The sequence below is a fragment of the Oncorhynchus gorbuscha genome, linkage group LG19 (assembly GCF_021184085.1).
Source record: "Oncorhynchus gorbuscha isolate QuinsamMale2020 ecotype Even-year linkage group LG19, OgorEven_v1.0, whole genome shotgun sequence".
NCBI lineage: Eukaryota > Metazoa > Chordata > Actinopteri > Salmoniformes > Salmonidae > Oncorhynchus > Oncorhynchus gorbuscha.
In genome coordinates, this window is record NC_060191.1 from 15,233,240 (window position 1) to 15,259,199 (window position 25,960).

Consider the following 25,960-nt stretch of genomic DNA (forward strand, 5'->3'; position numbering starts at 1 on the left):
ACATTTTCATTTAATCCATTTTGAATTCAGGCTGTAACACAACAACATGTGGAATAAGTCTGAATACTTTCTGAAGGCACTGTACATCCCCTCCACTGTCCTTGAACAACTACATGAAATTCTTGGAGTACTTGAAATACCTCAGCATGTGAAACAGTATTGTATTACCCTGAAACAAAACGAACAGTAAGTTGAGTTGTTCATGTATTCAATTTAAACAGGAATGAAACCACAGGACCCACTTAACCCAAGATGCTGTTTCGAATAACAGGCAGATCTGATATATCATCCCCTCCTTTGCAAATGCACACAAGGACATGACTGGGCAGAAAAAGGACTCCTCATCTGAAAGATTAGGTTTGGCAACTCAATCCCTTCTCTCCTCTCTCCACTCCCCGGCCGGCATGGTTGTCAGATCGGTTGGACTGAATTATATTGAGATCCTCTCAGAGATGACAGATGAAATCTGTCTCTTTGGGCTTGACGTTGAACTGCAGGTGATACATGATACGCGATAAGACAGGCGGGGGCCCACGGAGCCTTTGGGCCTGGCCTCTACAGCGGTGATGTCACGGCCGCAGGTGGCTTCCCCCCACCACATCCCTCCCTGCTCCTGCTACTTGTATAGAAACATGGCAGGCTGTGTGAGAGAGGCTCACAGAGAGAGACAACTGTTATCTCTCCTCATCTGTGTGGTCTCGGGCATGATGATCTTGGACTCCAGCCATCACAACCTTCATGCCATTTAAAGAAAAAAAGGAGGGGAGAGAGAAAGAGAGAGAACGAGACAGAGAGAGAGAGAGAGAGAGAGAGAGAGAGAGAGAGAAAGAGAGAGCGAGAGACAGAGAGAGAGACAGAGAGAGAGAGAGAGAGAGAGAGAGAGAGAGAGAGAGAGAGAGAGAGAGAGAGAGAGAGAGAGAGAGAGAGAGAGAGAGAGAGAGAGAGAGAGAGAGAGAGAGAGAGAGAGAGAGAGAGAGAGAGAAAGAGAGAGAAAGAGAGAAAGAGAGGGCAAGAGAGAAAGAATATGAGCTGTCTGTCTATATCCCTGCTTTAAAGTTTTATGCAAGCAACTGTTTTGTCATGGCTGAGCAGTCCTTATGCTTTTTGTTTTTAAACAAAATAAGTACCACAGCTTTGTCAAGCACAGAAAGCTCAACTAAGATTACTATTTCGATAACTATATGTGGAACAAACATGGAGACAGAAGAAATCCCTGTTACCTACCTTTACTATGGTATACCTATTCAGCCACGAGTTCCAGAAACAGGGTTCGCTAGATAGGACCATCTTCACATAGCTGACATTGAGTGCCGCATGAGGGACATACCACTCTGAAACAAGAGAGAGAGTATATGTTGGTTGTTAATAATTATAGAATAGTCTTGCTAGTGTAACCATGCAACCATGTGTCGTTTCAGACTGGGCTGTGCTTCAGAGATAGAGGCTGTCTGCAGTGTCTTGTGATATTTCAGCACAGTGCTCTTCTTTCATGTTATAAGCAACAGCATTCAATACATCAAATCACAGGTAGCCTAATGTGTGCTTGGAAATGCTACCTTTAATGTGCCACTCTTCTGCCTCTAACGGATTGGTAGTCTAAATTGATGCAATTCAGTGAATTGTTTGACTGGTTCAGTAAAAAGAGCCAACGGCAGAGCCATGTTAGGACAAAACATGGAAATAGCTTTGATCTACACAGAGTATTCATTCATTGAACTTGATTGAAAGTTGTTTTAATCCATTTCAGAATCCAAACAGTGAGAATCAGCTTCTGTAGGTTAATGTAAAAAAAAGAAGGAAATACTGTGTGTGTGTGTGTGTGTGTGTGTGTGTGTGTGTGTGTGTGTGTGTGTGTGTGTGTGTGTGTGTGTGTGTGTGTGTGTGTGTGTGTGTGTGTGTGTGTGTGTGTGTGTGTGTGTGTGTGTGTGTGTGTGTGTGTGTGTGTGTGTGTGCTGCTGTTTGCAATGCTACTGGTCTAGCTAGCCCTCTAATTAACCTCACCGTTGATAATGTGCTTAATTACTTTATGCTGTGATTGACTTATTTTCTAGAGGTTACACTTCTTCAGATGGAGGAAATAATCTCACATGACTCAAATGTGTTCAGTGAACAGTGTGATGCAGTGGTGAGACTAACAGGTCGGTGCAGAAACTAGCTAGTCGGCATCTGTGGAATGGATTGACTTTGTGATTACTTCTGCATTGATCAATAGAAAACATTTGACATCTGGCCCAGGGAGAAGGCATCAGACTGGAGCAACTTTGATTAAATGAAAAAAGAAAACTTCATGTAATTTTGCCCGGTCACCTTGTTGGCCCAGTCTCCTCTCCTATCAGACAGGGGAGCTCTCTCAACACCTGTACATTTCTCTGGGCTGAAAATGAAAAGATGAGACACGCGGTTGATAAAAACTGGTGCAACAACTGCGGTGAAACTCTGTTCCTCTGGCTTTGATATAGAGTCAATGAGCAACAATTTGCTCGCAGGACAATGTTCTGTTCTTTGAATTTGAATGCTGTGCATGACATGACACACAGGGAGATAGAGGGTCGTGTCCACAGAAGTGCAGAAAAGATGGGTGTACACTGAACTACACTGTTTCTGATGATGGCTGAAATATCATGATTTTTAATAGTGAGTGAGAGTCATGCCTTTTCTACCCTAATGTATGCTGAACCAACAATTGTTTTTATGTATGTTGGGGGGAGAATAAATTGGTACAGCCATTCAGGCAAGTCACACCCATCTTTCAATATATTAATGTATGTTTATGTGTGGAACAATAGACAACAAATCACCACAAAACTGAAAAGCTATATTTGTAATACACCTCTCAACCCCAACACACACAACACCCCCCCCCCCCGTCTTACATTTAGTGCATTTGTTTTTTGGTCACAGTGAGGATAACACCTGCCTATTCCCAGTTAATGGGCTTTTTAATCCATGGCTCAAACCCATTTATAGAGCCAACCCTTTCACAATTTACCTTAATTTCTGATGTCATTTCCCCACTATAATTACTGTTCTCTTCCTCATAGTTATCTGTCCAATGTACCTGCCATGAAAATATAAGACCTTGACTCCACTTTCGCGGTATCAGAACACTATTTCATTTGATGTCTTTGGCTGTCCAACAACATTGTTCGAGAGACGTAATTAGGAGAAATGTATCATTTTTATTTGGGGGATATTGCTAGGACATGTGGGACCTTTATGATAAGCAGGGTGGGGGGAACATTTGAACGCTGCTGCCCAGTATCTTGTGGTTATGTGAATGGGTTTCAATAAAATTAATGGCATAGGGAGATTGCAGTGTTGCCATGTTAAAACAGGAAACAGATGTGGTTCTAGGCATCCAGGTAAGGAAGCAGTTGTTTCCTAAACATAGCGCACACACACACACACACACACACACACACACACACACACACACACACACACACACACACACACACACACACACACACACACACACACACACACACACACACACACACACACACACACACACACACACACACACACACACACACACACCAAAATAGAAATATGAATCTATTTAACATTTTCCTTACTGTGAGCTCTCTCCTTTTCTCTCTCTCCCCTTAACCTACTCTTTTCTTTCCCAGAAATGGTCAAGAGTTCTTGACCTTACAGTACTTTACATTGGAGTGGGTCTTGTTTGTTTTTGAAAGTACACAGTTGATTAAATATTGCGGTATCTGTGTTGTTACCATGTAGAAAAGTATTCAATTCCATAACGGATTACAAAACATTCACCTGAACTGTCTGTATTGACAATAGTTTGAAATCGTTACAATGGTGTATCCATCATGTGAAATGTAGGCTAGACAACTGCTCCCCCATGGAGTGAGAAATTACTCTGAGAAAAACTGATTTTCATAGGCTGTTGTTCTTGTTCCGAGCAGTGACAGATTTTCTGTACACAACCTGCTATATGTTATGTTGTCAAAACTGAAGGTATCCCAGCAAAGAGAAATTAATTGCAGTGAGGCCGGAGAATTTGTTTTCATGTTTCAGTCAGTATTGTGTGCCAGAACGCAGGGGGACAGCTGTAGGGGATGGCTGGTCGACCCACAGCCTTCTGCCTCTACCATGCCTAGCTGCACAGAGCTTCACACAACCACTGACTGATTACACACACAGCCCTCAGGAAGACTGGTCACATATGCATAAACAGTCATCCAACAGAATAGAAATGACTTTCTGAGACTACCAAAGACAAAACAGCAAGACAGTTGACACTGTAGAATAACTTACATGAATAAGCATTAATAAGCACATGAATAAATACATATTTCATGATTTATAAACATGTATAAGCATCTATAATGGCTGAAAGTTGTGATAAAGAGTCACCAAAAATCGTCTTTGTTCAATGTATGACAGATGAGTTATACAGTACTGTAGTATCAAAGTACATACATTACAAATGTGGAATTTGAGAATCACACAGCAGGGAGAGACTGAACTCATAATAAACAAACATGTTTCTTTAGATGTTTTAACAACTTGCTACAAGAAATAAGGTCAAGCCTGTCGTAAGTGATTCCTCCTCTTCTCAATCTGCTCCAGTATGTTCTCTCACTGTACAAGGAACCAGACGAGGTTCAGTCAGGAGAGATGGAGTTAGATAGGGCAGTCGAGGTAGGACGTATTTTCACACTGCCACAATTACAGAAATTGTCATTACATTGCTCACTCCAACTCAAATACCGATAGAAGCCCAAAAATTATGCGAAGGCTCGGAGGAGAAAGTGGCTCACTTCTGTTTGCTAAATTAATCGCTTCCTAAATGGCTCCGGGCCAGGCAAAGTTAACATTTGCAGTTTCAAAGGTTTTCAGTGCTTGCAATGAGCCATGAAATTACTGCATGCCGTCGAAAATGGCAGCTGATGAAAAGCCCAAGGACTGCAGCGGGTCCCACCGGCAGAGAGAGAGAGAGAGAGAGACAGAGAGAGAGACAGAGAGAGAGACAGAGAGAGAGACAGAGAAGAGAGAGAGACAGAGAGAGACAGAGAGAGAGAGAGAGAGAGAGAGAGAGAGAGAGAGAGAGAGAGAGAGAGAGAGAGAGAGAGAGAGAGAGAGAGAGAGAGAGAGAGAGAGAGAGAGAGAGAGAGAGAGAGAGAGAGAGAGAGAGAGAGAGAGAGAGAGAGAGAGGCTTGGAAGGGAAATCTCAAACACAAAGTCTCAGTCATTTCTGATGTGCATCGTGGATTATGAAATTCACAACCAAAATTTTTAGAAAATTCCCCAACATGTAATGAGAAAGCTAGTGAGTTAGGCAGTGACAAGACAAGACAGATGACAAACAGCTGTTTCTGCTTCTCTCACCAGCTCCTCTGGCATCCAGCGTCCATTGTGGTTATGGTAGGGGGCAGGGGTGGGGCTTTAAGGACCATAATAATGATGTTGAGATGTTCACCTGGAGCCAAAATGGCTGACCGAAATGAGGTTCGTTTGATTACAAGGCAGGGGTGACACTGCATGTCTCAGATGTCGTTAACAACAAAGTGATTATGGTAGGAAGACATTTTGGCTCAGCGCTGAGCAGTCAAACAGAGCATATGTTGTGGTAATTCCCACTTCTGTCTTCATCCTTTTGAAGACAGAACAATGTTGATTTGATAAGGATGTATATATATATTTTTTTTACACCTAAATTGTTGTCTCTGAATTACATCAAATTCATCAGTCAATACTGCAAGTGGCTAGAATATTAAAGTGGCAGCAAATAGAGCCTGTTTGACATGAAGCTATGTGGATATGATCTGGACATGTACAGAATGGATATAGAATATGGTTTCACCGCCAGAGAAACATGTCTTTGATAGGTTAAAGCCAAACTGGAAAGGACCAAATCTAGCCAATATTCTGTTATCCCCCAGTAAAGGCCTGGTACTCTTAAAACTGGAACATCATCATAGAGAATGTCTTATCAAAATGTTAACATTGTGTATTTTGTAAATCATTTTCAGTAAAACCCTGAAATATTCTCCAGTACGTTGGATCGTTTGATATCCCATTCCTCTGAACATGGCTAACGCTCCTTGGAGATTACCCGTTCTCTAAAACTCCCACTGTGCTTTTGGCTGTCTGCTATTGCTCCTGTCTGGGTAACCCTGATAATTAACCATTACCCCCAAGATCAATCTGAGACTAATGTGGACTCTGGACTGCAAAGATGCTGACCCTCTTGAAAATGTTTAGAATGTTATGGAGTAGGACAGTATTGTGTGGTTTCTAACCTGGCTATATGAAAATCATACCTTAAGTTTATAGGACGTCCCACACTTGTTTGAGAGTTGTACATGATTGCCTTTCTAAGTCATTCTCAAATGAAGAAGTTCATGGCTAAAATGTGAAATGTTCTCTTTGATATACAAGCACTTCTGCACCAATTTAACTCAAATGTTACCATGACCATGCTGACCAAAATGTTAAATTAATGTGCAATTATTATTTGGTCTAAAATGGGGGAACCCTCTTTTTTTTATATACTGCTAATAGAATTTTAAAAATATGTTTATCTTGGTGTCCATGTAGTATTAATGACATTTAAATATGTTACGCCTCTAACATAAAACATGAATACCCTATTGTTAGGTCACATTTGGAGTGAGTGGGAAGTGTTGGATGTTTATAAATGAGAGCTTAATTAATTAAAGAATGCATTACATTTTAATGTGAATTGTTAGCACGTCGGTGTAGACTCATTAATATGCGCCCCATGGGGATTCCAACGCTATAATTTCACCAGTAACCTGCAGGCAGCTCACTCAGTGGCTCTGTGGCTATTTCATGGTCCCACAGATTGATGGATGACAAAGTCATTAATCCTATGGAGAAATGAACCATCTCTTTAGCCTGTGTGTGTAAGGAGGAAATGAAGAGTCAATACCCGGCCTTTGGAGTGTGTTAGATGAAGGGTGCGTAATATATAATTAATTTAGTTGAGAGGAGAGTGTATGTGCCCTCAAGACTATCAACGGTCATTCCTTCTGCTTCAGTCTTTAGGTCAGATGTGTTCTTTATACCATGTTGTTTCTTCAGAGGGATGTGATTTGATTGAGATACCCTTGCACTCAAGCTCTAACTCATCTGTTCCAGTGATTTGATTGAGATACCCTTGCACTCCATCTCTAACTCATCTGTTCCAGTGATTTGATTGAGATACCCTTGCACTCCATCTCTAACTCATCTGTTCCAGTGATTTTATTGAGATACCCTTGCACTCCATCTCTAACTCATCTGTTCCAGTGATTTTATTGAGATACCCTTGCACTCCATCTCTAACTCATCTGTTCCAGTGATTTGATTGAGATACCCTTGTACCCAAGCTCTAACTCATCTGTTCCAGTGATTTGATTGAGATACCCTTGTACCCAAGCTCTAACTCATCTGTTCCAGTGATTTTATTGAGATACCCTTGTACCCAAGCTCTAACTCATCTGTTCCAGTGATTTTATTGAGATACCCTTGTACCCAAGCTCTAACTCATCTGTTCCAGTGATTTTATTGAGATACCCTTGCACTCAAGCTCTAACTCATCTGTTCCAGTGATTTTATTGAGATACCCTTGTCTAACTCACTGTTCCAGTGATTTTATTGAGATACCCTTGCTCAAGCTCTAACTCATCTGTTCCAGTGATTTTATTGAGATACCCTTGCAACTCATCATCTGTTCCAGTGATTTTATTGAGATACCCTTGCACTATTTGATTGAGATACCCTTGCACTCCATCTCTAACTCTAACTCATCTGTTCCAGTGATTTTATTGAGATACCCTTGCACTCAAGCTCTAACTCATCTGTTCCAGTGATTTTATTGAGATACCCTTGTACCCAAGCTCTAACTCATCTGTTCCAGTGATTTTATTGAGATACCCTTGCACTCAAGCTCTAACTCATCTGTTCCAGTGATTTTATTGAGATACCCTTGCACTCAAGCTCTAACTCATCTGTTCCAGTGATTTTATTGAGATACCCTTGTACCCAAGCTCTAACTCATCTGTTCCAGTGATTTTATTGAGATACTCTAACTCATCTGTTCCAGTGATTTTATTGAGATACCCTTGTACCCAAGCTCTAACTCATCTGTTCCAGTGATTTTATTGAGATACCCTTGTACCCAAGCTCTAACTCATCTGTTCCAGTGATTTTATTGAGATACCCTTGCACTCAAGCTCTAACTCATCTGTTCCAGTGATTTTATTGAGATACCCTTGATACTCCTTCTGTTCCAGTGATTTTATTGAGATACCCAAGCTCTAACTCATCTGTTCCAGTGATTTTATTGAGATACCCTTGCACCCAAGCTCTAACTCATCTGTTCCAGTGATTTTATTGAGATACCCTTGTACCCAAGCTCTAACTCATCTGTTCCAGTGATTTTATTGAGATACCCAGTTTTTATTGTACCCAAGCTCTAACTCATCTGTTCCAGTGATTTTATTGAGATACCCTTGCACTCAAGCTCTAACTCATCTGTTCCAGTGATTTTATTGAGATACCCTTGCACTACTCCATCTGTTCCAGCTCTAACTCATCTGTTCCAGTGATTTTATTGAGATACCCTTGTACCCAAGCTCTAACTCATCTGTTCCAGTGATTTTATTGAGATACCCTTGTACCCAAGCTCTAACTCATCTGTTCCAGTGATTTTATTGAGATACCCTTGTACCCAAGCTCTAACTCATCTGTTCCAGTGATTTTATTGAGATACCCTTGTACCCAAGCTCTAACTCATCTGTTCCAGTGATTTTATTGAGATACCCTTGTACCCAAGCTCTAACTCGTCTGTTCCAGTGATTTTATTGAGATACCCTTGTACCCAAGCTCTAACTCGTCTGTTCCAGTGATTTTATTGAGATACCCTTGTACCCAAGCTCTAACTCGTCTGTTCCAGTGATTTTATTGAGATACCCTTGCACCCAAGCTCTAAATCGTCTGCTCCAGTGATTTTATTGAGATACCCTTGTACCCAAGCTCTAACTCGTCTGTTCCAGTGATTTTATTGAGATACCCTTGTACCCAAGCTCTAACTCGTCTGTTCCAGTGATTTTATTGAGATACCCTTGCACCCAAGCTCTAAATCGTCTGCTCCAGTGATTTTATTGAGATACCCTTGTACCCAAGCTCTAACTCGTCTGTTCCAGTGATTTTATTGAGATACCCTTGTACCCAAGCTCTAACTCGTCTGTTCCAGTGATTTTATTGAGATACCCTTGTACCCAAGCTCTAACTCGTCTGTTCCAGTGCTGTTATATTACATAAGAACAGTGATTTGTCACATACAAAAGAGAATATATGTTAGCATATTTTTCTCCCAGAAGTAGGGGAAAAGACATGTAATGTGAAAACACTAGCAGAGTGTAACAGTGGCATGTTGAGTGGCCAAAGGGCAACACAAGCGCCGGTACCACTCGGGTAGTGTTGTTTAAGACTTCACTGAACTCAGTGGCTCTGAAGCTGCCGTTCTCTCTCCTTTCTCCCCCTAATTACCATCGCCCCTCCACAACGTCCTGTCGCTCCATCTGTTGTCCCCTCAGACACAGTCATAGATAGTCTAATCACCTCTCATAACGTGTCTAGTACCATGGGAGATGGCTACACAGCCACAGCCATAGACACCACCGGGGCTCAGTAGCAGTAGTACAGCATGCCAAGCCTCACAGGAGGGTATCCACTTCCGTACCCTACTCTACAAACACTGTCCATGGGGCTGGGATAAGATATGATGTGTTGAAATAGAGCCATGTTTTAACGTTACAGATCTCTCACACTGAGCGACAACATTAATGTTAACGCCAAACCTGTGTTTGTGAACTGCATGGCACATGTATAGAGGCCAGGCCGTCTATCTGAAGTCCACTTCAATCCTTCACTGAGACCTTTAGACATAACAGCCCACTACAAATATGAAGCCACCAATGTCAGGGCATAAAACCCAGAAAAGTGAAGATGCCTTTCCTTGCATCACCAATAAATGTCGATGGCTGTCTACTAAGGAATTAGGGACCTTTGAATGAAGCATTGGGCCACACATGCTTTTTTCCAATTAAAATCTCCATTCAAACTTTCTGACTGGAGATATGTAGCTATGTGTAATTTGAACATTAGCACATAATCATTCAATATGTTTATTTTGCATAAAGGACTTACAAAATTGCAATTAAAAAATCAATTTCATACTCAAGACAGCTTTTGCCAGAAATTTCCAAAAGGCTTGTCGCATAGAGCATTTCCTCCAAGTATTCTAATCAAATATTTCTCTCTCATATCTCTTTCAGAAACATTGATTTATTTGCCTTCGATGTAGGTATTTGATTCCATGATTTTCACCTATAGAATATGGTACCTCCAGACTTCTTCATTTGGTTCATTCGTTCAAACAACTGTTATAGGTTCTGTGGCGGATCGCTGAGACAAAAGTTTTGCAAGACAACTTTTTTCCAGAAGTGCAACTTTTTGAGGCCGAAAGGCAGAACAGAAAGCTTGTCATCTTGGCTGCGAGGCGGCTGGGCTGAGGGGAACTCTCAGATGATGACAGCAGTCGGGAAAGGGCAGATAAACCCGTGTGGCTCTGCCGCTGAGTGTAATATTCATCTCATTCTGATCCGGCCGTCGATTCTAATCCCCTGTCTGTCTCACAGTCTTCCCTCTCCAAACAGTTGATCTTCTGCACGTTGAAATCGCCTTATAGATGATCCAGGAGTCGACGAGGGGAACGTGGCTGTTTGTCACAACACGTTGGGTCTGTTCTTGGCATAGAGAATGATGATTGTTTTGCACAGTATAACTGTAGATTCAGCGTGATATGACCAGCGCTCATTACTTATATGTAGCTTTTGAGTTTATAAAGGAAAACACTAAAGTCAGAAGAAAGTGTATTAGCATACAGTATAATTAGGTTGAGAATCAACCAAAGGTGCATTATAGACAAACACACTGCACCTGACTTCTTAAGGTAATTTCCACTTGAGTTGACACAACTCTTTGAACCATATGATGGCCAAAGTTATCCATATTGCATGTGTTTGCATTAAGACGTGTAGCACGAAATGACAATCTTTACATTCATTATTTTAGCCGCTCCAAATTCTTATTGAATAAAAGTTAACTATGCCTCTCCTGTATCTCTATCTGATCAATGACATTCAGTATTAGCAGACCATTTCCCTTTGAAACATAATAGCCTATAGGAAAAATGACAGGACAAGCGTCGTAGTAGCATCACTCATACACACACGACAGGGACACTCACCACCATGCTTATTAGAGTGTGTTCAGGGCCTATAGGCCATACATTCCCCTTCAGATAGCTTGACATTTCCAATAGCACTGTTTCTGTGGCAGAGAGACGTTCAGCTCAGAGCAGGGCTCTGTGTGGTGTCACGTCTATAGCCGCGTGGCAGGGTACTGTATGCCGAGCTGAATGCTCCCTGTGCTAAATGAGATGCCAAAGGGAGAAGACGAGACCTGAGGGGGCATTATCTCCACTAGCTAATGAACAATTGTATAATTTCTATCATAAGGCCTGCTCAGTCTTACCATATCTTCTCTAAATACTGTCATGATAAAGGAAGCGGTAAAAGGAGAAGAGGGTGGTTGTGGGGGGTGGAAGCTGTCAAGAGGGGTGCTACGGTCAGGGGTGTGGGGAAAGGAGTCTTTCCTCTTTATCTGCCATTTCCTGCTCTCCTTCCTGGCTACATTAAGTACAGACAATCACGCACGGCCATAAGAGATAAAACATGGATGACAAAATATCAACTTCCTGGCTACAAAACTCAAAGCCCTGTTTTTAGAATAACAGCAAAGACAGTAATTAATTTTAACTTTAATTACTTGTACTGTTCGTGTAGATTAGATCACAGGTCTGAGATTGGTTATTAAAACAACTGGGAAATGTTCAGTGTAAAAAAGAAAAATGAATATGTTAATTTCTCCAGCCCTCCATCTTAACCTGCTTGTTGAGTGATGCAATTACATTTCTGCAGTACAGACGGGGTGATATGGTGCAGATGAGAAAGACAGCGTATCGTTTTGTTGGAAGTGGAAAGGTTTCACTGCATGCAGAAAGCGGGACTGAGACAGGAATCTCATTGATGATATCGTTGGCTCATTGGGATACATTCCTTTTCCATTCCTTGTAATAATCCATGATACAGTATTAACAGTCATTGTTTTTAATTTGATTTAACCAGGTAAGTTGACCGAGAACACATTCTCATTACAGCAACAGCCTGGGGAATAGTTACAGGGGAGAGGACGGGGGATGAATGAGTATATTGGAAGCTGGGGATAATTAGGTGACCATGACAATATGAGGACCAGATTGGGAATATAGTCAGGACATCGGGGTTAACACCCCTACCCTTACAATAAGTGCCATGGGAACTTCAGTGACAACAGAGAGTCAGGAGACCTGTTTAACGTCTCAACCGACAGATGGCACCTTACACAGGGCAACGTCCCCTGGGGCATTCGTCCCCTGGGGCATTGGTATATTTTTGGGGGACCAGGGGAAAGAGTGACTCCTAGTGGCCCTCCAACACCACTTCCAGCAGCATCTGGTTTCCCATCCAGGGACTGACCAGGACCAACCCTGCTTAGCTTCAGAGGCAGTAAGATGTCAATACACACTCAATACACACTCAATTGGTGCTTTCTGCAGTATTCCACTGGCCAAGGCTGTATGGCAAGAAGACACTACAGCTTACTGATCACCATGTGCATGCAGAAACAAATAAGACAATCAGACTAATCGAAAACAAATTGTCAGAGTACTAGGCCTACAGCTGACATCTTATTGCTTGAGATGATACTTGTTTTACATGAATTCACATGCAGACTGATTCTGGGTATTAAAACATAACATTCAGTAACCAATCCCCATCTTTCACACTATGAAGTATGTGTACAGTATGAGGATGAGGAGGCCTTGATTCCTTGGCAGTAAATATACTCTAGCTAGAGCTGCATTCATTCAGCCATGTGCCTTAAAGCCCATGCAGCACACAGCACACACTGGGCCTAATAGGGCTGACAGGGCTAACAGGGATAATAGTCCTAAAAGGGCTAACAGGGTAAATAGTCCTAATAGGGCTAACAGGGCTAACAGGCCTAACAGGGATACTGGTCCTAATAGGGCTAACAGGGCTAAGAGGGATAATAGTCATAATAGGGCTAATAGGGCTAACAGGGCTAAGAGGGATAATAGTCATAATAGGGCTAACAGGCCTAACAGGGATAATCGTCCTAATAGGGCTAACAGGTCTAACAGGCCTAACAGGGATAATAGTTCTAATAGGGGTAACAGGGATAACAGGCCTAACAGGGATACTGGTCCTAATAGGTCTAACAGGGCTAACAGGCCTAACAGGGATAATAGTCCTAATAGGGCTAACAGGCCTAACAGGGATAATAGTCCTAATAGGGCTAACAGGCCTAACAGGGATAATAGTCCTAATAGGGCTAACAGGCCTAACAGGGATAATTGTCCTAATAGGGCTAACAGGTCTAACAGGCCTAACAGGGATAATAGTCCTAATAGGGCTAACAGGCCTAACAGGGATAATTGTCCTAATAGGGCTAACAGGTCTAACAGGCCTAACAGGGATAATAGTTCTAATAGGGCTAACAGGCCTAACAGGGATAATTGTCCTAATAGGGCTAACAGGTCTAACAGGCCTAACAGGGATAATAGTTCTAATAGGGCTAACAGGTCTAACAGGCCTAACAGGGATAATAGTTCTAATAGGGCTAACAGGTCTAACAGGCCTAACAGGGATAATAGTTCTAATAGGGCTAACAGGTCTAACAGGCCTAACAGGGATAATAGTCCTAATAGGGCTAACAGGCCTAACAGGGATAATTGTCCTAATAGGGCTAACAGGTCTAACAGGCCTAACAGGGATAATAGTTCTAATAGGGCTAACAGGCCTAACAGGGATAATCGTCCTAATAGGGCTAACAGGTCTAACAGGCCTAACAGGGATAATAGTTCTAATAGGGGTAACAGGGATAACAGGCCTAACAGGGATACTGGTCCTAATAGGTCTAACAGGGCTAACAGGCCTAACAGGGATAATAGTCCTAATAGGGCTAACAGGCCTAACAGGGATAATAGTCCTAATAGGGCTAACAGGCCTAACAGGGATAATTGTCCTAATATGGCTAACAGGCCTAACAGGGATAATAGTCCTAATAGGGCTAACAGGCCTAACAGGGATAATTGTCCTAATATGGCTAACAGGGCTAACAGGCTTAATAGGGATAATAGTCCTAATAGGGCTAACAGGCCTAACAGGGATAATAGTCCTAATAGGGCTAACAGGCCTAACAGGGATAATTGTCCTAATATGGCTAACAGGGCTAACAGGCTTAATAGGGATAATAGTCCTAATAGGGCTAACAGGCCTAACAGGGATAATAGTCCTAATAGGGCTAACAGGCCTAACAGGGATAATTGTCCTAATAGGTCTAACAGGGCTAACAGGCCTAACAGGGATAATAGTCCTACTAGGTCTAACAGGCCTAACAGGGATAATAGTACTAATGGGGCTAACAGGGTTAACAGGGATAATAGTCCTAACAGGGTTAATAGGACTAATACGGCTAACAGGGTTAATAGGGCTAACAGGGTTAATAGGGCTAACAGGGTTAATAGGGCTAATAGGGCTAACAGGGTTAATAGGACTAATAGGGCTAACAGGGTTAACAGGGATAATAGTCCTAACAGGGTTAATAGGACTAATAAGGCTAACAGGGTTACTAGGGCTAACAGGGTTAATAGGGCTAACAGGGTTAATAGGACTAATACGGCTAACATGGTTAACAGGATTAATAGGACTAATAGGGCTAACAGGGTTAATATGGCTAACAGGGATAATAGTCCTAATAGGGCTAACAGGGTTAATAGGGCTAACAGGGTTAATAGGACTAATAGGGCTAATAGGGTTAACAGGGTTAATAGGACTAATAGGACTAATAGGACTAATAGGGCTTGCAGGGTTAATAGGGCTAACAGGGTAAATAGGACTAATAGGGCTAACAGGGCTAACAGGGTTAATAGGGCTAACAGGGTTAATAGGACTAATAGGGCTAATAGGACTAATAGGGCTAGCAGGGTTAATAGGGCTAACAGGGTAAATAGGACTAATAGGGATAACAGGGTTAATAGTCCTAACAGGGTTAATAGGACTAATAGGGCTAACAGGGTTAATTGTCCTAACAGGGATACTGGTCCTAATAGGTCTAACAGGGCTAACAGGCCTAACAGGGATAATAGTCCTAATAGGTAACAGGCCTAACAGGGATAATAGTCCTAATAGGGCTAACAGGGCTAACAGGCTTAACAGGGTTAATAAGACTAATAGGGCTAACATGGTTAACAGGATTAATGGGACTAATAGGGCTAACAGGGTTAATAGGGCTAACAGGGATAATAGTCCTAATAGGGCTAACAGGGTTAACAGGGTTAATAGGACTAATAGGGCTAACAGGGTTAATAGGGCTAACAGGGTTAATATGACTAATAGGGCTAACAGGGTTAATAGGGCTAACGGGGTTAACAGGGTTAATAGTACTAATAGGGCTAACAAGGTTAATATGACTAATAGGACTAATAGGGCTAACAGGGTTAACATGGTTAATAGGGCTAACAGGGTTAATAGGACTAATAGGGCTAACAGGGTTAACAGGGTTAATAGGGCTAACAGGGTTAATAGGACTAATAGGGCTAACAGGGTTAATAGGACTAATAGGGCTAACAGGGATAACAGGGTTAATAGTCCTAACAGGGTTAATATGACTAACAGGGCTAACAGGGATAATAGTCCTAATAGGGCTAACAGGGTTAATAGGACTAATAGGGCTAATAGGGCTAACAGGGTTAATAGGGCTAACAGGGTTAATATGACTAATAGGGCTAACAGGCCTAACAGGGATAATAGTCCTAATAGGGCTAACAGGGATAACAGGGTTAATAGTCCTAATAGGGGTAACAGGGCTAACAGGGCTAACAGGGATGATAGTCCTAATAGGGTTAATAGGACCAATACGGCTAACAGGGCTAACAGGGTTAATAGGGCTAACAGGGTTAATAGGGCTAACAGGGTTAATGGGACTAATAGGGCTAACAGGGTTAACAGGGTTAATAGGACTAATAGGGCTAACAGGGTTAATAGGGCTAACAGGGATAATAGTCCTAATAGGGCTAACAGGGTTAATAGGACTAATAGGGCTAACAGGGTTAACAGGGTTAATAGGACTAATAGGGCTAACAGGGTTAATAGGGCTAACAGGGATAATAGTCCTAATAGGGCTAACAGGGTTAATAGGACCCCTTCTGATGACCAGGTGGCGAATCGCATCTCTGCATGTCTGGCAGACATATCAGTGTGGATGACGGATCACCACCTCAAGCTGAACCTCGGCAAGACGGAGCTGCTCTTCCTCCCGGGGAAGGACTGCCCGTTCCATGATCTCGCCATCACGGTTGACAACTCCATTGTGTCCTCCTCCCAGAGCGCCAAGAACCTTGGCGTGATCCTGGACAACACCCTGTCGTTCTCAACTAACATCAAGGCGGTGGCCCGTTCCTGTAGGTTCATGCTCTACAACATCCGCAGAGTACGACCCTGCCTCACACAGGAAGCGGCTCAGGTCCTAATCCAGGCACTTGTCATCTCCCGTCTGGATTACTGCAACTCGCTGTTGGCTGGGCTCCCTGCCTGTGCCATTAAACCCCTTCAACTCATCCAGAACGCCGCAGCCCGTCTGATGTTCAACCTTCCCAAGTTCTCTCACGTCACCCCGCTCCTCCGTTCTCTCCACTGGCTTCCAGTTGAAGCTCGCATCCGCTACAAGACCATGGTGCTTGCCTACGGAGCTGTGAGGGGAACGGCACCTCAGTACCTCCAGGCTCTGATCAGGCCCTACACCCAAACAAGGGCACTGCGTTCATCCACCTCTGGCCTGCTCGCCTCCCTACCACTGAGGAAGTACAGCTCCCGCTCAGCCCAGTCAAAACTGTTCGCTGCCCTGGCCCCCCAATGGTGGAACAAACTCCCTCACGACGCCAGGACAGCGGAGTCAATCACCACCTTCCGGAGACACCTGAAACCCCACCTCTTTAAGGAATACCTAGGATAGGTTAAGTAATCCCTCTCACCCCACCCCCCTAAGTTTTAGATGCACTATTGTTAAGTGACTGTCCCACTGGATGTCATAAGGTGAATGCACCAATTTGTAAGTCGCTCTGGATAAGAGCGTCTGCTAAATGACTTAAATGTAAATGTAAATGTAATAGGGCTAACAGGGTTAATAGGGCTAACAGGGTTAATAGGACTAATAGGGCTAACAGGGTTAATAGGACTAATATGACTAATAGGGCTAACAGGGTTAATAGGGCTAACAGGGTTAACATGGTTAATAGGGCTAACAGGGTTAATAGGGCTAATAGGGCTAACAGGGCTAACAGGCCTAACAGGGATGATAGTCGTAATAGGGTTAACAGGGATAATAGTCCTAACAGGGCTAACAGGGTTAATAGGGCTAATAAGGCTAACAGGGCTAACAGGGTTAATAGGGCTAATAAGGCTAACAGAGCTAACAGGGTTAATAGGGCTAACAAGGCTAACAGGGCTAACAGGGTTAATAGTCCTAACAGGGTTAATAGGGCTAACAGGGCTAACAGGGTTAATAGGGCTAACAGGGCTAACAGGGCTAACAGGGTTAATAGGGCTAACAGGGTTAATAGGGCTAATAAGGCTAACAGGGCTAACAGGGTTAATAGGGCTAATAAGGCTAACAGAGCTAACAGGGTTAATAGGGCTAATAAGGCTAACAGAGCTAACAGGGTTAATAGGGCTAACAAGGCTAACAGGGCTAACAGGGTTAATAGTCCTAACAGGGTTAATAGGGCTAACAGGGCTAACAGGGTTAATAGGGCTAACAGGGATAATAGTCATAATAGGGCTAACAGGGCTAACATGGATAATAGTCCTAATTGGGCTAACAGGGTTAATAGGCCTAACAGGGCTAATAGGCTAACAGGGCTAACAGAGCTAACAGGGTTAATAGGGCTAACAGGGTTAATAGGGCTAACAGGGCTAGTAGGCTAATAGGGTTAATAGGCTAACAGGCCTAACAGGGCTAACAGGGATAATATGCTTAATATGCTAATAGGCCTAATAGGGCTAACAGGGCTTATATGGTTAATAGGCTAATATGCCTAATAGGGCTAACAGGGCTAATAGGAGTATTATGCTAATAGGCCCAACAGGGCTTATAAGGCTAATATGGCTAATAGCCTTTTAAGGCTAATGGGCCAAATAAGGCTACTCTCAGTTGATTCAAGGCACACTTTTCTTTACAATCAAATAACATCAGACACCTACAGCGCATTCGGAAAGTATTCAGAGCCCTTGACTTTCCGAAATTCTGTTACGTTGCAGCCTTATTCTAAAATGGATTCAATTGTTTTTTTTCCTCATCAAACTACACACAATACCCCGTAATGACAAAGCAAAAACAGGTTTACATTTTTTTATAATAATAAATAATAAAATATCAAATGTACATAAGTATTCAGACCCTTTACTCAGTACTTTGTTGAAGCACCTTTGGCAGCTATTACAGCATTGATTCTTCTTGGGTATGACGCTATAAGCTTGACACACCTCTATTTGGTGAGTTTCTCCCATTCTTCTCTGCATATCCTCTGAAGCTCTGTCAGGTTGGATGAGGAGTGTCACAGCACAGCTATTTTCAGGTCTCTCCAGAGATGTTCGATCGGGTTCATATCCGGGCTCTGGCTGGGCCACTCAAGGACATTCAGAGGCTTCCCAAAGCCACTCCTGCGTTATCTTGGCTGTGTACTTAGGGTCCTTGTCCTGTTGGAAGGTGAAGCTTTACCCCAGTCTGAGGTCCGGAGTGCTCTAGAGCAGGTTTTCATCAAGGATCTCTCTGTACTTTGCTCCGTTCATCTTTCCCTCAATCCTGACTAGTCTCCCAGCCCCTGTTGCTGAAAAACATCCCCACAGCATGATGCTGCCACCACCATGCTTCACGGTAGGGTTAGTGCCAGGTTTCCTCCAGACGTGACGCTTGGCTTTCAGGCCAAAGAGTTCAATCTTGGTTTCATCAGACTAAATAATGTTGTTTCACATGGTCTGAGAGTCCTTTAGGTGCCTTTTGGCAAACTCCAAGCGGCCTGTCATGTGCCTTTTACTGAGGAGTGGCTTTCGTCTGGCCACTCTACCAGTAAGGCCTGATTGGTGAAGTGCTGCAGAGATGATTGTCCTTCTGGAAGGTTCTCCCATCGCCACAGAGGAACTCTGGAGCTCCCAGAGTCACCTCCCTGACCATGGTCCTTCTGCTCCGATTGCTCAATTAGGCCGGGCAGCCAGCTCTAAGAAGAATCTTGGTGGTTCCAAATGGCCATTGTGTTCTTGTGGACCTTCAATACTGCAGACATTTTTTAGTACCCTTCCCCAGATCTGTGCCTCGACACAATCCTGTCTTGGAGCTCCATGGACAATTCCTTCGACCTCATGGCTTGATTTTTGCTCTGACGTGCACTGTCAACTGTGGGACCTAATACAGACAGGTGTGTGCCTTTCCAAATCATGTCCAATCAATTGAAATTACAGCAGGTGGACTCCAATCAAGTTGTAGAAACATCTCACGGATGATCAATGGAAACAGGAGGCACCTGAGCTCAATTTCGAGTCTCATAGCAAAGGGTCTGAATACTTGTGTAAATAAGGTATTTCTGTTTTTTATTTTTAATAAATTAACAAACATTTCTAAAAACCTGTTTTCGCTTTGTCATTAGATTGATGATTGATGTAGATTGATGAGGAAAAACAATTATTTTATACATTTAAGAATACGGCTGTAAAGTCACAACATGTGGAAAAAGGGCTGGGGGGGTCTGAATACTTCCTGAATGCACTGTATATGCAAAGAATCTACTGGGATGATATACTATTATATGGGCAGCACACATGGTATTTTCCATGGGATTAGATATTAAATAAAAAATGCCAGATTAAATGCACCTGTTTTCGGGGTCCATCTTTCCACAGATAGCCTAATTAATTTACCTCAACTATAGATACATCTTTAGTTCCTTCCTAGCACTGCAGTGGCCTGCACACTGCAGTGCACCGGCGTGCAATGCAGCTGGATGGGAGCTAGCCTTCATTATAAAAGGGTGTTAGGAGTGTGTGGGAACAGCTAATCTTCGAACCCCTGCCACACAATAAACAGAGTGACAGAGAGGAAGGATGTATGAGATAAGTCCAGTAATGAAAGTGGATGCCAGTATGTAATGAAGAGAGAGCAGAGGGGAATGTTTAAAATTAGTTCAAGAACAGAGATAAAGCCAAAGATGATGTTATCGTCAGGATTGCAGAGAGCATTTCAGTAACAGAATGCTCCCAATCACTTAATCAGTACTACTCCACCCAGCCCAGACTCTGTCTTCCATCATATGCTTTTTCACCCGCTCTAAACAGTCCATTTTCAGTGTGTGATCGTGTTCGTGTGTGTGTGTGTGTGTGTGTGTGTGTGTGTGTGTGTGTGTGTGTGTGTGTGTGTGTGTGTGTGTGTGTGTGTGTGTGTGTGTGTGTGTGTGTGTGTGTGTGTGTGTGTGTGTGTGTGTGTGTGTGTGTGTGTGTGTGTGTGTGTGTGTGTGTGCATGTGTATGTGGATGTTTGCGTGAAAGCCAAAGATCATACAGATAATAGTTGAATTTGATGGCACTAAATTACTGAATCAACAGACCTCTGAAGTCACTTTCGCATTGGTTAATACAGAACTGTAGCTTTCCACCACAGCAACAGCCTATTCCATCTAAATACATCTCTGCTACTCCTAACAGTATCAACTGTTTAAAAATAGACAGAGGTTCAGTTTAATCTCAGTCTCCATCCATTACGCCTGAGCAACATCTCCATCACCCACAAGCTTATTTTCAAAAGCTGCAAATGCTGTGTTCAAAGACTCTCTATCCCGTCCCCACTGGCCCCAAAGGCAGCCAAACAGAATGAGGCCCCAGATCCACAGACAAAGACTGGCCTGCTGCTCTGTTGCCTTGGAAGGACCCCATATCCGTGCTCAGCAAACACCATCTCTGTGCTCATTTGTGAGGCCTTTAGTCGCTCATGAGTTTGTGATTAACAGTGTTTTGGTTCGATGGCAGCTCACCAGTTGTAGAAGTCGGAGCAGACAACGGACACCCTCTGAGAGAGGGGGAAGAATGGGGCACTAATGCATCGACCTCACATGTACCAAGAACCTGACTCTGGGCCCAATGCTGGTGTATGGACAGAGAGATAGTGAGAGAGAGGAGGGGAGAGAGATGGAAAGAGGGGAGAGATAATGGGAGAGAGATAGAGAGGGAAGGCAGAGAGGGAGATAAAAAGAAAGAAAAGGGTAAGAGAGAGACTGGGGAAAGGTGGGAGAGACTGGTAGATGTATACCTAGATAGGACTGGCAGAGAGAGAGAGAGAGAGGCAGATACAGACAGAGACACACAGCAAGCCTGTGGACTGTTGGCTGATGGGGTTAGTGGCAGGCAGAGGCAGCCTGCTGAAAAACAGTGTGAGGGAGACCAGAGCAGGGTATGGTGTGGTGTGCTGTTGGACTACTCCATAGAGCACTAAGCTCCTGGCACAACTTGGCAGGCTTGGAAGAAGCCTGGGAGAAGCATGGGAGAACCTGGAAGAAGCCTGGGAGAAGCCTAGGAGAAGCCTGGAAGAAGCCTGGGAGAAGCCTAGAAGAAGCCTGGGAGAAGCCTGGGAGAAGCCTAGAAGAAGCCTGGGAGAAGCCTATGAGAAGCCTGGAAAAGCCTGGGAGAAGCCTGAGAAAAGCCTGGAAGAAGACTAGGAGAAGCCTGGGAGAAGCCTAGAAGAAGCCTGGGAGAAGCCTAGGAGAAGCCTGGGAGAAGCCTGGAAGAAGACTAGGAGAAGCCCGGAGAAGCCTGGAGAAGCTTAGGAGAAGCCTGGAGAAGCCTGGGAGAAGCCTGGAGAAGCCTAGGAGAAGCCTGGAGAAGCCTGGGAGAAGCCTGGGAGAAGCCTAGGACAAGCCTGGAGAAGCCTGGGAGAAGGGGCACATGGAGACAACTACCAACCAGCCTGACTTTACTTCTGTCTATCTGTTCATCTGTCTGTTCGTCCAGCCGTCAGTCCTACTTTATATACAAAATATTGTGCTTGTTATACATATTGCAAGCACAAATTGCACCTCAATCCCTTAATTTTCCTTGTAATGTTGAGACAATATCCTTGCAGAAATACAACAGAATGGAGCCTCAATGTGTTCATGGGCTGGCAAAGTGTAATGTCTTTGCTCCTCTGTTTAAACAAAGGGTGAGATAAGATTTAAAGGAAATACTTGCGGTGAAGCCGGCTGGCTGCCCTCTACCAAGCTGCAGCAGCCATACAGCACACAGAGAGGGGTCCAACCTCCAAAACCATCCAGTTTTACATAGGAATAAAGATTTCTCTGGGCTGGCAAATAGTTGGAGATATACATTCATCCTCACATTCCCTCCCAGTTTATTCTCCTGAGATAAAGTCCCTAACCAAGGAAGCCTTAGAGAATATGGGACGTCTCTTTTTTGGTGTTTTGCACCTGTCTATTGTTTTCTGCATGGGCGTCTGCATGTACTGTACTGTACTGTGTATTGTACTGTACTATGTATTGTACTGTACTGTGTATTGGACTGTACTGTATTGTACTGTACTGTACTGTGTATTGTACTGTACTGTGTATTGTACTGTACTGTACTGTACTGTGTATTGTACTGTACTGTGTATTGTACTGTACTATGTATTGTACTGTACTGTGTATTGGACTGTACTGTATTGTACTGTACTGTACTGTGTATTGTACTGTACTGTACTGTACTGTGTATTGTACTGTACTGTATTGTGTATTGGACTGTACTGTATTGTACTGTACTGTGTATTGAACTGTAATGTGTATTGTACTGTATTGTACTGTACTGTGTATTGTACTGTACTATGTATTGTACTGTACTGTGTATTGGACTGTACTGTATTGTACTGTACTGTACTGTGTATTGTACTGTACTGTGTATTGTACTGTACTGTACTGTACTGTACTGTACTGTGTATTGTACTGTACTGTATTGTGTATTGGACTGTACTGTATTGTACTGTACTGTGCATTGGACTGTACTGTGTATTGGACTGTACTGTACTGTGTATTGGACTGTACTGTATTGTACTGTACTGTGCATTGGACTGCACTGTGTATTGGACTGTATTGTCTTGTACTGTACCGTGTATTGTACTGTACTGTGTATTGGACTGTACTGTGTATTGGACTGTACTGTATTGTACTGTACTCTGTATTGGACTGTACTGTGTATTGGACTATACTGTATTGTACTGTACTGTGTATTGGACTGTACTGTACTGTGTATTGGACTGTATTGTATTGGACTGTACTGTATTGTACTGTACTGTGTATTGGACTGTATTGTATTGTACTGTACTCTGTATTGGACTGTACTGTGTATTGTGCTGTACTGTGTATTGGACTGTATTGTGTATTGTACTGTACTGTGTATTGGACTGTATTGTCTTGTACTGTCCTGTGTATTGGACTGTACTGTGTATTGGACTGTGCTGTATTGGACTGTACTGTGTATTGGACTGTACTGTGTATTGGACTGTACTGTATTGTACTGTACTCTGTATTGGACTGTACTGTGTATTGGACTATACTGTATTGTACTGTACTGTGTATTTGACTGTACTGTGTATTGTGCTGTACTGTGTATTGTGCTGTACTGTGTATTGGACTGTATTGTGTATTGTACTGTACTGTGTATTGGACTGTATTGTCTTGTACTGTCCTGTGTATTGGACTGTACTGTACTGTGTATTGGACTGTATTGTGTATTGGACTGTACTGTACTGTGTATTGGACTGTACTGTACTGTGTATTGGACTGTACTGTATTGTACTGTACTGTGTATTGGACTGTACTGTGTATTGGATTGTACTGTGTATTGGACTGTGCTGTATCGGACTGTACTGTGTATTGGACTGTACTGTATTGTACTGTACTCTGTATTGGACTGTACTGTGTATTGGACTGTACTGTATTGTACTGTACTGTGTATTGTACTGTACTGTGTTGTGTACTGTACTGTACTGTGTATTGTACTGTACTGTGCATTGTACTGTACTGTGTGTTGTACTGTACTGTATTGTACCTTATACCCACACTAAAACCAATGCAATCACAGTTGCATTGTGTGTAACACGGAGGGTCAAAATATCTGCCATTGTCCCTTTCATTGGCTATTTATGATGTACATTTATATTAGCTTAAAGAATTAACTATTGACTTTAATTATTTACAGTGTGTCTATCTCAATACTGATGACATGTCTGGTGTATCTGAATTATTCTGTTGTCTTTATTTATTTCCCCCCTCTGTGCCATTTTAATTCCATGCAAAACTAACACTGAATAAAAATCTGTGAACTGTCAGAAAGCATTAAGAAAACAGAGCATGCTGCATATTAATGCATGATTACGTTACATCAAAAGAATGTTTAACATTTTGTCACATCAACATTGTAATTAATGCAAAACATATTTGCACGAACAACATTTTACAACGAAAATCATTATTCATATCACTTATACACGCAGTGTGGGACAATCCAGAGTAGTTGAGAGAGTGAAAAAATAATTTGCAGGAAGAAGCAGATTGGACTAATGAGACGACCATTTGACTAGGATCCTTTACTTGACCTGCAGTGTTTCCTCGACTCGGCCGTTCAGGAGAAAATACACATTTATAATTATACTCTGCAATGCACCATGAAATTGTTATTGTGGAATACCTTTTTCAAAAACGCTATCAAACAATTACTTAAAATGTTCCCTGCGGAAACCGTTGCATATATATAGTAAATGAAATGGGAAGTTGGAGCTGTCTGTGTATGTAGCCTGTCGCCTGGCCTGCCTGTCGACACAGCTGCTGCTGCTTCAAATGGTGCTGTTCTCTTCATGCAGATGAGCTCTGTCTGTTCAGAGGGGGGATGCTGTGGCAAATAAAATAATACTCGGATAAAACTGAAACATTTTATGACACAGTGATAATCATTGCAGGCATACGTGCCACTGATATGAGCTGTTGCAGTTGGGGGAAGAGAGAAAATAATCCTTTTTGTTGGGCTTTAAAAAATGAATCTCAGTTGAATCACATCAAAAAATAAAAAAAACTCAAAAGACAGTTGCAAGATGAGCCAACTCCACGAAAAAATGACCTCCTCGTTTTGGTGATAAAGTTCTAGCCAAAATGATATCAGGCTGGGACGTGACTCATTAGAAATGTGTGTATTGCGTGGAGGCAGCTCTCCCTATCTGGCTGTGCCTGGCTTGCCGACTGATAAGAGGCAAATGCAAATGTACTGATAAGAACTGAATGCAAATATTCATGATATGATATTCCCTGGGAATTATGTGTGGATAAAACAAAGTGTATTATTTCCCTGTATTCCCTTTCAGGTTTGCCAAAATGCTTCTTTTTTTTTGCTTTTGGAATTTGCATTTATTCAAAATTGATTGGGCCTGCATATTATGTTAAGCTATTTGTTTGCCTAGGATGGTAATTAGTTACTGTAATTACAGCGATGACAGTTGCTAAATTGTTTTTAAAGCATTACAGTACGTCTGTGCCAGAAGATTGCAGTACTTATTTTAGAATTTAAGCATTTGCTGGAAAAACTCCCACTCCAAGGCCAAAGTGGAATTTGTTTGAACTACAAAGCAGCCATTTTCTAAGCAAATAATTTCTTAAAAATGTCTGTTAATTTGCACTAATTGCTGGGTTGACTGTGTTTCGTAGTTTCTTCACCGATCAGGGACATGTTACT

At 42.6% G+C, this 25,960-nt stretch overlaps 1 long non-coding RNA gene across 1 annotated transcript in view; it reads right to left on the reverse strand.

Annotated features, from left to right (window-relative positions):
• Positions 1-375: 375 nt before the first annotated feature.
• LOC124005244 overlaps positions 376-25,960 on the reverse strand; it is a 33,863-nt gene continuing 8,278 nt past the window's right edge. The window contains exons 2-3 of the long non-coding RNA XR_006833592.1: positions 1,225-1,331; positions 376-734 (exon numbers count right to left, since the gene is read on the reverse strand). This is a non-coding gene — a long non-coding RNA (uncharacterized LOC124005244). The remainder of the gene's footprint in view (positions 735-1,224; positions 1,332-25,960) is intronic.